Genomic DNA, 13,735 nt, shown 5'->3' on the forward strand with positions numbered 1-13,735 from the left:
TCTGGAATGTAGAATGCTTGGTCCTTGTTGCTTAGCACTTGTGGCCAGTTGCAGTTGGGAGCCTTGTGGATAGGACATTACTTTTAGGAGAAGCTCAATAAATGACTTCTTCTCTTCACCCCTGTCTGATGTACATCATTACATTGGCGACGAGGATGGGACCCATGCATTGTTCTTAGAGACTTCACTCCTGATCCAGTTCCTTTGAATGTTGTTTCGAATGAGATTACTACAAATGTTGTTTCAAATGTTCCAGGCAATTCTTTACGTATCGAATTACATTTTCGAATTTCATAAATTAAGCCTGGCTTCAATGTAAAATATACGAATTATCAAAAAAACCCTGCCATGCAACATCAAGATATCCCATACTTTCAATGTGCGCTCTGCACTTCAGCGCACATGCAATACATTCGTTTTTTCATTTAAAAAAAAAATCCCGGTGTTAATGCCTGCTTCAAGGAGGGGTTCGTTTTTGATGCAGCCCAATTTGACTATCTTTGTACATTAGGCCTTGCAGCAAAACCTATGGGTATTTGATCTGCTCTTCCTAAGTAATGTCCTAGTAGTGCCGCCATAACACAAAGCAGCACATAGTGATCTTTTGCATTGAGAAAAGGCCACCTACACACTGCAAAATATCTTTTGCCCTGGCAAATATATACCAATACATCCCTTCGTGTTACTTTGTATAACTTTGCATCGCTTTGCAATAGCAATAAGTGCAAAAACCTGAGGTCCAGAACAAGAAATGAAGTAAATAATTTAATTGCACCCCCGGCTGGTGAGAAGTCATACAATTGACGCCAGTGGAATGGTGTGTCAGTATGACTGTGAGGAATGCACGAGAGAAGGAAAGGAAGGCCTCAGTGAAGGGAAAAACAGGTTGCATGTGACAAAACTGAGGAGAAAAGCAAGCAGCAACATAAGGAACATTGAAAGATGAATAAACGATTGAAATGTGATTTAAAAATAGAACACATTCAGCCTGATTCATCAAGCTGATTTGCGCTCGCAAAGGGCCAGATTCTGAGAATCTGGCCCTTTGCGAGTGCGATTTTTGCATTTGGGATTCATCATCCCAAATGCAAAAATCGCTATTACCGAAATCGCATATTTGCGAGGAATTGGATTTAAGGAATCTCTAATAGAGATTCCTTAAATGCAATTAATCAACCAATTAGAAATTGCGAAATTGCAATATTTGGTCGCAATTTACCACCAAGTCTGACTTGGTGGTAAATTGCGAAAATAGTGTAAAAAGCACTTTAGTGCATTTTTAGGTCTCGGTAATATCCGGTCGCAGACCGGAAGTCCGAGAATTAATGTCAGTAAGAGGGCTGCTTTATCCCTCCCTCTTTTTGGCTCTCCCTCCATTGGCTGGCTTCCTAAATGGAGGCCAGCCATTGGAGGAGAGAGCCGTCCCTCCAAATAGGCTCCGTCTTTTTCGGATTTGGGGGCGTCATTTTTGCTGTTCTTTAGCTCCTGATGTAGCCCGTCACTCAGGACAGGAAAACCACGCCCCCAAATCCGAAAAATATCTGAAGCTTATGCCTGCCATTTTTCAGCACAGTAAGATGAGGTAGGTCGCTTGCTCCCGCTGCTTGTAGCTCCCGCCCCCTCCCGATGTTTGCTGCTCCCGCTGTCCTCGTTCCCGCCCCCTCCCGCTGTCCTGAAGTGTACGCCTTGTGCCCTGACCCTGACTGCAGCGTAGTGCCTTGAAGATACGGCTCGCACGCCGCCCTTGTGCCCTGCGCATTGTTTCCCTTGAGGCCGCGCCGCACTAGAGAGCCGCCCTGTACCCTTGAAGAGTACAGGCTGCTCGGTGCTGCATTGCCGGCTCCGGGGGTCCCTGGCTCAACACAAAGGATCGCCGATGACCCGGACCTTCCCAGAGCCCCTCCAAGGTCCCGCCCAGACACCCTGCCCTGCGGTGCTTCTCCCCGACCGGACCCCTGCACGGACCAGGAATGTCTCCGCTTTGGCCCTACAGCTGCTGCAAGTCAATAAGGTACATTGTGCACAACACTCCCGGGGGCCGCAGTAGACCGGAAGGTCCATATTGATTCTCCTAAAGCCTCCTGCCTGCCTGGTAGGGAGCCCCCGTGAAGCAGATCCACACCGAGCGCTATTTACAAGCGCAGCGCCATCTAAGTTAAAAGGATTTTCCAACTTGCTTCCGAGCGGAGACGAGCAGGCACTCGGAGACGAGCAGGCATCGCATTTGGCAATGGTCCTTGGAACAGCAGTCTCAGTCAGGCGCGCAACACCCATTGGACTAACCGGGCTTCAAGCCCCCGTTATCCACCCCCCCCCCCCACCTCCTCGTGTGTGGCAGCCCGGGATGAGACGGATCCCGGGCACACACAGAGCCGCACCCGGACGTTTAACAGGTCTTTAAAAGTCTATTTGAATGTTAATTAGGCCCTCCCCCCTGCCCCCCCGAAATTTCGCTCTAGTTGCGCCTGTGGTCTCAGTAGATTGTTAAGTAAGCTGCAGCTCAGCGAACACACCACATTTTGGTTTGCTTGCCCATATTACCCGGGACCTTACCACAAATACCTTTCCAAGCAAGCTGTATGTGATTAAGTAGGCAGTATATAGACCTCAGACCGGAAGTCCACTAACATCTGTTTCTTTCCAGAATTCCAAGTTTTTATTCAGGCAAAAGCGATGTGGTCGACTGAAAACTTTCTGCCTCAAAGGGATCCTTATGCGGCGAGACGCCTCTACGTCCAACTAACATTGGATGCCCTTCCGTTGAGAATGACAATTAGGAACACATCTTGGGGTGGTTGGAGAGCCTTTGGCATGCTGTGCCATGCTGCCGTTTTGATATTATTCCACAAAACTGAATGCACGTCTTCTTATGTTGCTCTTATTTTTAAAGTCTGTGATGGTGGTGGCATGCAGACCGGAGCATTTTTCCTGTCTATTTACAAGCGCAGCGCCATCTAAGTTAAAAGGATTTTCCAAGTTGCTTCCGAGCGGAGACGAGCAGGCATCACATTTGGCAATAGTCCTTGGAACAGCAGTCTCAGTCAGGCGCGCAACACCCATTGGACTAACCGGGCTTCAGCCCCCCCCATCCCCCCCCCACCTCCTCGTGTGTGGCAGCCCGGGATGAGACGGATCCCGGGCACACACAGAGCCTTACCCGGACGTTTAACAGGTCTTTAAAAGACTATTTGAATGTTAATTACGCCATCCCCCCGAAATTTCGCTCTAGTTGCGCCTGTTGTCTCAGTAGATTGTTAAGTAAGCTGCAGCTCAGCGAACACACCACATTTTGGTTTGCTTGCCCATATTACCCGGGAACTTACCACAAATACCTTTCCAAGCAAGCTGTATGTGATTAAGTAGGCAGTATATAGACCTCAGACCGGAAGTCCACTAACATCTGTTTCTTTCCAGAATTCTAAGTTTTTATTCAGGCAAAAGCGATGTGGTCGACTGAAAACTTTCTGCCTCAAAGGGATCCTTATGCGGCGAGACGCCTCTACGTCCAACTAACATTGGATGCCCTTCCGTTGGGAATGACAATTAGGAACACATCTTGGGGTGGTTGGAGAGCCTTTGGCATGCTGGGCCATGCTGCCGTTTTGATATTATTCCACAAAACAGAATGCACGTCTTCCTATGTTGCTCTTATTATTAAAGTCTGTGATGGTGGTGGCTTGCAGACCGGAGCATTTTTCCTGTTTTGTGGAATCCAATAATAAAACAGCTGCAATTCGTGAAATTGTGTTTTCACGTGTACTAAACAGAATAAAAAAGGCAGGACATTTCTGGAAAGTATCGGGATTTCATTGCGGTACGTGACCCACCACAAAAAAGGAAACCGACATGAAATGGTACTAAAACAATGAAACCACAAAATTCCGTGAAACTTCATGAGGCAGAACAATTTAGTGAAACATTTAGTGAAACAGCCTTAAGCCCAGTCCATGCACGAAATTTCTCTGAGAGCAGAACAGTGCCACGCTCGACAGAAGGCCTAATTTAGGGATTTGTGGACAGAGTAAAGGCAGACAAGGTGGCTGAGGACTTTATGCCAGGCACCCTGCCTTTACCCTGCCTGCAAAATTTAGACATGTTTGCCTGCCCAGCAGACATCTCTATACATTGGCAGGAACTGCCTTCAACGGACTGTTCCATCAAACATGACAGCCGACCATCAACCTTTTGCAAAGTTTCTATTTTTCAAACACAAACTTCTAAAGCGGAAGTTTGTTTCAGGAAAGTAAACAACAAATGCCCCCTACACCATGGGAGCAATCTACCATGTTGGGGGGGTCCTGTGAGGGAGAGAGAGCGCACGGTCTCTGGTGCAGTCTGGTGTGTGTGTGTGCGGTCTCTGGTGCGGTCTAGAGTCCAGCTGTCGGTCACATGATGATCTGTGCGTGTGTGTGTGATAGAGCTGTCTTTGGCACAGTCTACAGTACAGCTGACCGTCATCTACTGTGAGAGAGAGAGCTGCCTCTGGTGCACTCTAGAGTACATCTGTCTGTCACGTGATCTACTGTGTGTGTGAGAGCGCAGTCTCTGGCCCAGTCTAGAGTACAGCTGTCTGTCACGTGATGTAGTGTGTGTGAGTGCGTTCTCTTGCCCAGTCTAGTATACAGCTGTCTGTCACGTGATGTACTGTGTGTGTGTGTGTGTGTGTGAGAGCCGTCTCGATGTCTCGTCTCTTGATGAGTCTCGTCGTCCAGCGCGGGTCTCCGCGAAGCTCTCCCCGCTCAGCCCAGCAGACCCACGCTCAGCCCAGATCGCATTTCCTCTGCACTGCTACTCTGGAGACATCACTGCCATCTTGTGTCTCTCGGGCTCCCCGGGGTCACAGGCCTCCAGCACGGTTCCACCGCTCGATCTGGTAGGTCTGTGGAGGATGGATTTCGATACCGGTTACCTTGGGGCTGTGGTCATGTGTTTCGTGGGGTTTGGAACAATGTTCAGTAGCGGATTGGTGACGGATATCAAGCAGAGGCTTTGGAGTCACGCTAGTGTACGGCCTTTCCCGTCGGCTGCTGGCTACCCCCTGGGAACATACCATTTTTGAAGAGGATGCATGATTGAGATTTATATGATAAACAGAATGGATGGTATCTTTTAGAAGAAGCATAAAGTATAACTTGTACATAGATTGATATGAATATATTTATTATTATTTTGTATACCATAAATGTACTGTATTTGACTATACTCTGGGTTCTGTTGGGCACAAGTTAGTATGCCCCAAGTACAATAGAGTATTATGCAAGTAGTATTGATATGTATAGTTGCCTAAGAATTGTTTTAGTACAATTGGGATTAAGTGATGGCCAATCCACTGATAGCGAGCCCAACAACAGGAGAAAAGTATTAAAAGATTAGGGGCATGCGAAATTTGAAATTCAACAGAGGAAAAGTTAAATTTGCTCATGGGCACTTCAAGGAAGGGATATGCTGCAGGATATCCCTAAAGTAGGATATGCTGTGGCAAGAAATCATGTGGCTTAACTATGGCAAGCAAAGCTCCTGGCACCACACATTCAGAGGTAAATGCATGGCAGTAAAACAAGAACCAAGAAGGAGGAGCTGTTAGGAGTCGTCTCACTCTGGGAACATTAGGTCACCTGGGGCCAGATGTAGGTAGCCCTTTACCGATCGGAATCGGCCGAAAATACCGATTTTCGGCCGTTTCCGATCGGTAAAGGGCTATGGAGATGTAGGGGCACATTTTCGGTAATTTTACCGAATCGTTATCATTACCGAATCGGTAAATTTACCGAGTCGGTAATGTTTACCGATTCGGTAATGATAACGATTCGGTAAAAATACCGAAAATGCAATGTAGGTAGCCTATGTTCCATCAGCACATGGCTTACAGAATCGGTATTTTACCATGGAATACAAATCCATGGTAAAAAACCGATTCCTGTGTACATGCACATCTGTGCATGTACACATGTGCCATGTGACAGACAGACGTGCCCTTAGGGCATGTCTGTGTGCCACATTGCACACATGGCCGTTTTGGGGGTGCTAGAGGGTGTCAAAGTGACACCCCCTGCACCCTTGTGAATTCTTTAATTACCGATTCGGTAAATACCGAATCGGTAATGCCTAATCATTCCTATGGGCTTCAAAGCCCATAGGAAAGAATGGGCATTACCGATTCGGTATTTACCTAATCGGTAATTATAGAATTGTTAAGGATTCGGTAACGAATCCAGATGTTGGGACCTACATCCCATTTACCGATTTTAAAATACCGAATCGGTAAGATTCGGTATTTCAAAATCGGTAAATGGGATTTACCTACATCGGGCCCCTGATCCGTTGTTCAGCAAGTTATCTGAACAGCACCATCTGCTGCTGCACATCGTTATCAGAACATATGGGAAGAGTCGCTATCTAATGCAGAAAAGAGTACCTTTTTGATCCCTGACCACATGTGTGCTTTAGGAACACCGGTGTATACTTTCCAGTTACCTTTCAAAGTCTTGCGGACTGCAGAGTGACAGTGACTGCAGTGTGTGTGTGTGCAGGGTAAACAGTGTGAGTGTGCAGGGTGAACAGTGTGTAAGTGTGCAGGGTGAACATTGTGTAAGTGTGCAGGGTGAACATTGTGTAAGTGTGCAGGATGAACCATATGTGACTATGCAGGATGAACAGTGTGAGTGTGCAGGGTGAGCAGTGTGTGAATGTGTAGGGGCAGTGTGTGAGTGTGCAGGAAACAAACACTCAAACTAAGTCCACCACACACATAAGACCATACACACAACACACACACATACACCACACACACATACCACACACACTGTAGAGTGCTGTGTGCTGTAGAGTGCAGAGTGCTGTAGAGTGCCGGGTGCTTTTGAGTGCTGCAGAGTGCTGTAGAGTGCTGTTGAGGGCAGAGTGCTGTGTGCTGCAGAGTGCTGTGTGCTGCAGAGTGCTGTGTGCTGCAGAGTGCTGTAGAGTGCTGTGTGCTGCAGAGTGCTGTGTGCTGCAGAGTGCTGTGTGCTGCAGAGCGCTGTGTGCTGCAGAGTGCTGTAGAGTGCTGTGTGCTTTTGAGTGCAGAGTGCTGTTGAATGTGTCTGTGTGAGGGTGGCTCTGTGTAGGGTGTAGCTATTGCCATTGTAAATGACATTGCCATTTATATAACTATTAAGCTATTGGCAATGTAAATGACAATGCCATTGATGATTTAAAAAAAAAAAAATTTCATGAGCAATGCCAATAGCTCTACCTTTAATGATGCCGAGACCATTGCATTGTAAATGCTTGTTTTCTTTTGCATGTTACACACACACATGTCCTTAGGACATGTGTGTGCGCAACACCTGTTCAAATGTGCATTTAAGGGGTGCTGCAGGGTGTCCTTTGGACACCCCTGGCACCCTTCAAATCGCTATCTTATTTGCGATTAGCAAATTGCTAATCGCAAATAAGGAAAAACTCCCCATTCATTCCTATGGGCTACAGGCCCATAGGAATGAATGGGGAGTTTTTCCTTATTTGCGATTAGCAATTTGCTAATCGCAAATAAGGAATGTGTAGGAATCGCATTTTATTTTGCGATTCCTACATGAATACCGTTTTGCGAGTCTCTAATAGCGATTCCTTATGAATCTCTATTAGAGACTCGCAAAACGGTACCTTGATGAATCAGGCTGATTGAGAGAAAACACAAGTAACAGAGGTGAAAATTACAACACATCTCTACCTGCAAAATGAATAAATTCACAGTTCATTAGTAATATTGGGGAGGCGAAAATACCGGAGGGACTCACACACGGCCGGGCTTGGCTCCGCTGTGTGTCCTGTGGGCGGGCTGGGCTCCGCCGACCTGCGACCTGCGTCCTGGTGACAAGAGGGCCGGGCTTGGCTCCGCTGTGTATCCTGTGGCCGGGCTGGGCTCCGCCGACCAGCAAACCACAACTCCCATCACCCCCTGCGGCAAGGACGACGCCGCGCCGCCGCGCAGGCAAGCAGGAAGCGCCTGGGGGCGCATAAAGGAGCTCTTGCGAGGGGAGCTAGTGGGAGGCGAAAATACCGGAGGGACTCACACACGGCCGGGCTTGGCTCCGCTGTGTGTCCTGTGGCCGGGCTGGGCTCCGCCGACCTGCGACCTGCGTCCTGGTGACAAGAGGGCCGGGCTTGGCTCCGCTGTGTATCCTGTGGCCGGGCTGGGCTCCGCCGACCTGCAAACCACAACTCCCATCACCCCCTGCGGCAAGGACGACGCCGCGCCGCCGCGCAGGCAAGCAGGAAGCGCCTGGGGGCGCATAAAGGAGCTCTTGCGAGGGGAGCTAGTGGGAGGCGAAAATACCGGAGGGACTCACACACGGCCGGGCTTGGCTCCGCTGTGTGTCCTGTGGCCGGGCTGGGCTCCGCCGACCTGCGACCTGCGTCCTGGTGACAAGAGGGCCGGGCTTGGCTCCGCTGTGTATCCTGTGGCCGGGCTGGGCTCCGCCGACCTGCAAACCACAACTCCCATCACCCCCTGCGGCAAGGACGACGCCGCGCCGCCGTGCAGGCAAGCAGGAAGCGCCTGGGGGTGCATAAAGGAGCTATTGCTCCCTTGTCCCGCGGGACGCGCGGGGCAGGTGGAGGCAGGGCAGGGCCAGGACCCTTGGCAGTTTCGCCCATGGATTGTAACAAACTCGCAGTGAGTGTTTAGCTACCTTTTCTTGTAACTTTTTTATTAATAACAAGCTTGTCCACTGAGTGAATGGCAAAACTGCGCTCTGCCAACACCCCTGCCTTAGCCGGGACTATGGATAATTATATGGTCAAGATGGTGACAAAGATTAACTCTGACCGCCGTCAGTCGCTAGGCCGGAGTAGCCCTCCTGCTTCGCCCTCAGCAGCTGTTATTGCTGTAGACAATCTCGATATTGATAACAGAAATGAAAGTGTTCTATGCGTTCCTCCCCCCGTTGTTTTGGACACTGACATTGCTTCCTCTTCCTCCTCTTCTTCGGCGGATATTCCTGATATTCTTGATAGCAATGTTGTAATATCATCTTCTCCTACTGCTGTTCCATCTTTGTTTCGCCGCCCAGTTAGGGCTTGTAGAAAATTGATCAATAAGCGTGGGGGCCAACGGAAAAAGAAATCTGTAACCTCTCAGTCTCAGTCTCTTAGGGCAGAGGTAACAAACATTGATAGTAATGAGGGAGCTCAAGAAGCTGTGAATAACGATCAGCTTCAGCTGCTTGCCGTCATGATGACCACTAAGATGGAGCTTATGTTTAAACCTCTGATAGCAAAAGTTGATATGGTCACAATAGAGGTAGCCAGATTGAGCAGTTCACTATCTCCACCAGCCCCATTGAACACCGAAAACACTACGAATGTTAGTCAGAGTGACCTCTGTGAGGGTGCTGTTGCAGACAGGAAGGGGGTTGATTACAAATTAGACCAAGTTTCCAAAGAGGTTTCCAGACTTGGGTGCCTCCTATCCACACACTTGTCACAGACTAAGCCACCTCCAACCACTGGACCAGAGACATCTGCAACGGCAGCCGTTTCTGGTTCGAATAGCGGTAAGGGGGCCAAAGGTACATCTCTGGGACATTCTGTCACTCGTGTGAATCCTGCTCAACCCCAGTTAAAGCCTGTTACCATAGCCCCCACTCTACAGATGAAAACAGCCCCTAGTAAGGCAGGTGAAAGTGGTTCGGGGAGGGCTATGGGGAGGAGAAAACCTGCTGTTAACTTACCCCCTGATTGTGCACCATATACAGTGGTCCTAACAAACGTCCCTCCTGTAGATCCAAACTCTTTTGAGGCACGTGATGAGCTGACCAGCTCACTAGGCAATAAAGTCATTGCTTGGCTAAATAAATTTTGTGGGTTTCCCACCGCTTTTTGCAACGACATATTGTCAGTGCGCAGGGTTGACTGGATTGGCACCTCAAGAAAATCATCCAGAGGCGACTGTGTTATTGTAAATCTAAGACACCCGCAGCACGTCGCAACTGTTTTGTTAAGGGCGGCTTCTTTACCAGTCACTGAGGATAACATAAGTGTGCGTCTGTTGGGGTATTTTTATAATCATTTGAACATGACTCTTACTCCAAGCCCTCATGTTGGTCAACAAACCCTGGCTCTCCCTTTAAACAGGCAGGTCTCTTTTCCGGGGATGTATCAGGAACATCAACCTTCGGTGAACATGGACTCCTACTGTTATAATCTGTGTAGACCCAACCCACAATCCCCCCCTGTTTTGCCTCTGTTTAATTGGTTTGCACCCCTTTCATCCCTAAGCGAAAATGATTGACTGTCTACCAATGGGGGTTCCCTAAATGAACATTGTCGGATAGTGACCTGGAACATTGCCGGCATTAGGGCTAAGGCAGGGAACGATGAATGGATTAATACACTAAAGTCCTTTGATATTCTTGCATTCCAGGAAACTTGGGATTTAACTAATAGTTTTTCTTTGGACGGATATACACATTTTTCTTTACCCGCTATCAGGGAAAGGGCAGGCAGACCAAGGGGGGGTTTGCTAACATTGTTTAAATCATCTCTTAATGGGGTGCTAACACATCACAATTCTGGAGCCGAAAATTGTTTGATTGTGGAATTTAATCCTCCCTCTTTTTCGAATATTTTGTTTATTAATTTTTATAATGCTAGTCCTAATGAGGACACTAGGCAGAATTTAGATATTATTGATTCTTGTTTGTCAGTCTATAGAACAAAGGTTAATGAGTTCGAAGTTATTCTTTTAGGTGATTTTAACATTCATCCCTGCAATCAGTTATGCACAGATCCCTTAGTAGAGGGGCCTTTGTATTCCGTACTTTCACACTTTGAGCATTCTACTAGGGGGGAGACTCTTGAATATTACCTAAATGTTTGGAATCTGTATGAATCTAGCTGTACGGAAAGTGACAAAAGAACTCCTACCTTTAAAGGAAATGGCAACGGTACTGTAATTGATTATATATTTGTGTCTTGTCAAATTTTAGAGAGGGTGGTTTTGTATGGCACTATGGTCTCAGCATTCAGCGATCATAACCCCGTTGTAGCGGAGTTATTACCTAGTGCCTTTTTCAATCAGAGTCGGACAGGGGGAAATAGAAGTCAAGATGTGGTGTTAAAGGATCAGGGACGTAGATTGAAGTGATCTTCTGTTGTACCAGAGGATGTCCTCCACGCAGTCCTTAATACCACTGAAAATGATGTGTTGACATGTTTAGATACAATGGCATCAAATTCTCAAGTTATGTTTGCCTTCGGGAACATCTGTAAAACTATCGACACTAATCTGACAAATATGAAAAAACATTCCAAGCCCAGGGAGAAAAAATGGTTTGATCATGCTTGCTCAAGTGCCCATTCTGCTCTGCTCAAGGCCCTCAAAGCTGTCCCTAAAGACCGCCCATTAATAATCACATTAAGATCCTTATATAATAAGGCCCAAGAAAACAGAAAGAAGGAGATTAGGGACACAGCTTGGTCACATCTGTCTGATCCCGAGATTGTTAAAAATAGTGCTGATTTTTGGAGGGTAGTTAATCTGCCCTTTTTTTCAGACAAGGACCAAGCCTCCCTTGAACCAAACATCCCGGATCGTGATTGGATTGGTCATTTTGAGGCCATATATTCGAGCAACCTAGTCGAAGACGTGTTAGACAGTCTTCCTCTTGATTATGAGACGCAGGGAGATGTTTTTGAGGTATTCGAGGTAGAGAAGGCTATTGATCAGACCCAAAAAAACAAAGCACCTGGGCCTGATGGAGTCCCTGCTGACTTTTTTAAAATGGACCCTAAGCTCTGGTCAAGGGTGTTGTGTGGTGTTTTTAATGCTCTAACTAGATCCAGTATTCCGGCTTCTTGGAAGGAATCTGTAATCATTCCAGTATTTAAGAAGGGAAGCAGGGTGGACCCGGCATGCTATCGCCCAATATCTCTTATTGATTCGTCAGTAAAAATTTTGGGCAGGGTCATCCTTTTAAGACTCCAGTCATGGCTTGATGAACGAGGGGTTTTATCCAACCTGCAGTACGGTTTTAGATCTAAACGGGGCACTATGGACCAGTGCCTTAATCTGCAGATGATAGTGGATAAATACACTAGGGCCAAAGATGGGTCGTTATACTTGGGGTTCATGGACCTATCTTCGGCCTTTGATCTCGTGAATCGCAATAAATTGTGGCATATCCTTGCAGATTTGGGTCTTGATCGAGCACTTGTAAATCTTCTTGCTGATCTTCACTCAGATCTCCGTGCTTCCGTTAGGGTTGACCCTGGGGGACGTCGTACGAGCCATTTTAAGTCCAAAAGAGGGGTCAGACAGGGGTGCATTTTGGCACCCCTGCTCTTCACTGTTTATATTAACGCCCTTGAATCCGATTTAGTGACAGCAACACCGGACATACCACGTATAGGAGAGACCTGTGTCCCTGTCCTCCTGTACGCGGATGATGCGGTGCTCCTGGCCCGTACAGGACTGGGACTCCAGCGGCTATTGGGTGCCTTTGGGCGCTTCATGGCTTCATTAGATCTTAGAATTAACGCCAAAAAATCGCAAACTATGGTGGTTGGTAAAGGCGCACGCTGTAAGAAAGTTAAAACATTTTACTGTAGCAACGTGGAAATGCAAAGAGTTTCGACATTCCCATATCTAGGAATCACGTTTGAAGATAAGGGGAGTTGGTGTCCTCAAATAAGAAACAGAAACAGTGCCCTAGTGAGAACATCCTCTGCCATTTTGAGCTTCAGTAGAAGGCTGGGGGCTAGGCCAATCCCAGCCCTCATGGCCATCTATAACGCCAAGTGCGTGTCTGTTGCAACCTATGGCTGTTCATTATGGGGATATGGAACAATAGATTGCCTTCAGGTCTCTGAAAATAAATTCTTTAAATCAGTACTGTCTTTACCTCAGTCTTCACCATCTTATTCGATTCATTGTGAACTGGGGGCCGATTTTATCACAGACAATATTCGTCTGGCCCCTCTAATTATGTGGCTTAAAATCTGGCTAAATAATGAATTATCTTTAAACCAGGCCATTCTGAAAGATTGTCTTCTACTTGACAACGCCCATAAAATCAAATGGTTGACCTATGTCAAAAATGGATTCAGCGCTCTGGGTCGACCTAACCTCTTTTCCTCACCGGAATCTATATCCCGGAATGACATCGTCAGAACTAAGAGTGATATGCTTAAGAGGCTGTCACTATCAAGAGAGGAAAAGGAGTTGATAAAACCTCTGGTTAGAGCACACACTCTGGTTGCTAACTCTTCAGGTCCAGAATTTTATCTCACTTTGGTTAACCGCCCTTTTCATAGGTTTTTACTAACTCGTTTTTGCTTCAATATGATTCATCTAATATTAGGTCAGTACACAACTTGGTGTAAACCTGATGAACTTCCTCCATGTACCTGTGATGGCTTTTCGATCCAAGATACCACACATTTTACCTTATTTTGTGGCCACTTCAAAGTGGAAAGGTGGAAGTATCTTGTGCCAATTTTAAAAAAGGCTGGGTTCCTGCAAGTAAGACCAGCACTTCTTTATCTGCAGCTGTTAAATCATCCCAGTATTGTCTTTTGTGTAGCCAATTTTTTGGTGTCTGCGGTGCGTACCAAGAAAAGACTTATGGAGAATGCGAAATCGGCAACACCGTTGTGAGGTCTTTTGTACCTAGCACTTTATTATAAAAAATACTATCATATATTAAGAATTATGTCGATAGCGGTATGACGATGTATTTTAGACTTTTATGACATATCC

The sequence above is a fragment of the Lissotriton helveticus genome, chromosome 5_1, assembly GCF_964261635.1.
Source record: "Lissotriton helveticus chromosome 5_1, aLisHel1.1, whole genome shotgun sequence".
Taxonomy (NCBI): domain Eukaryota; kingdom Metazoa; phylum Chordata; class Amphibia; order Caudata; family Salamandridae; genus Lissotriton; species Lissotriton helveticus.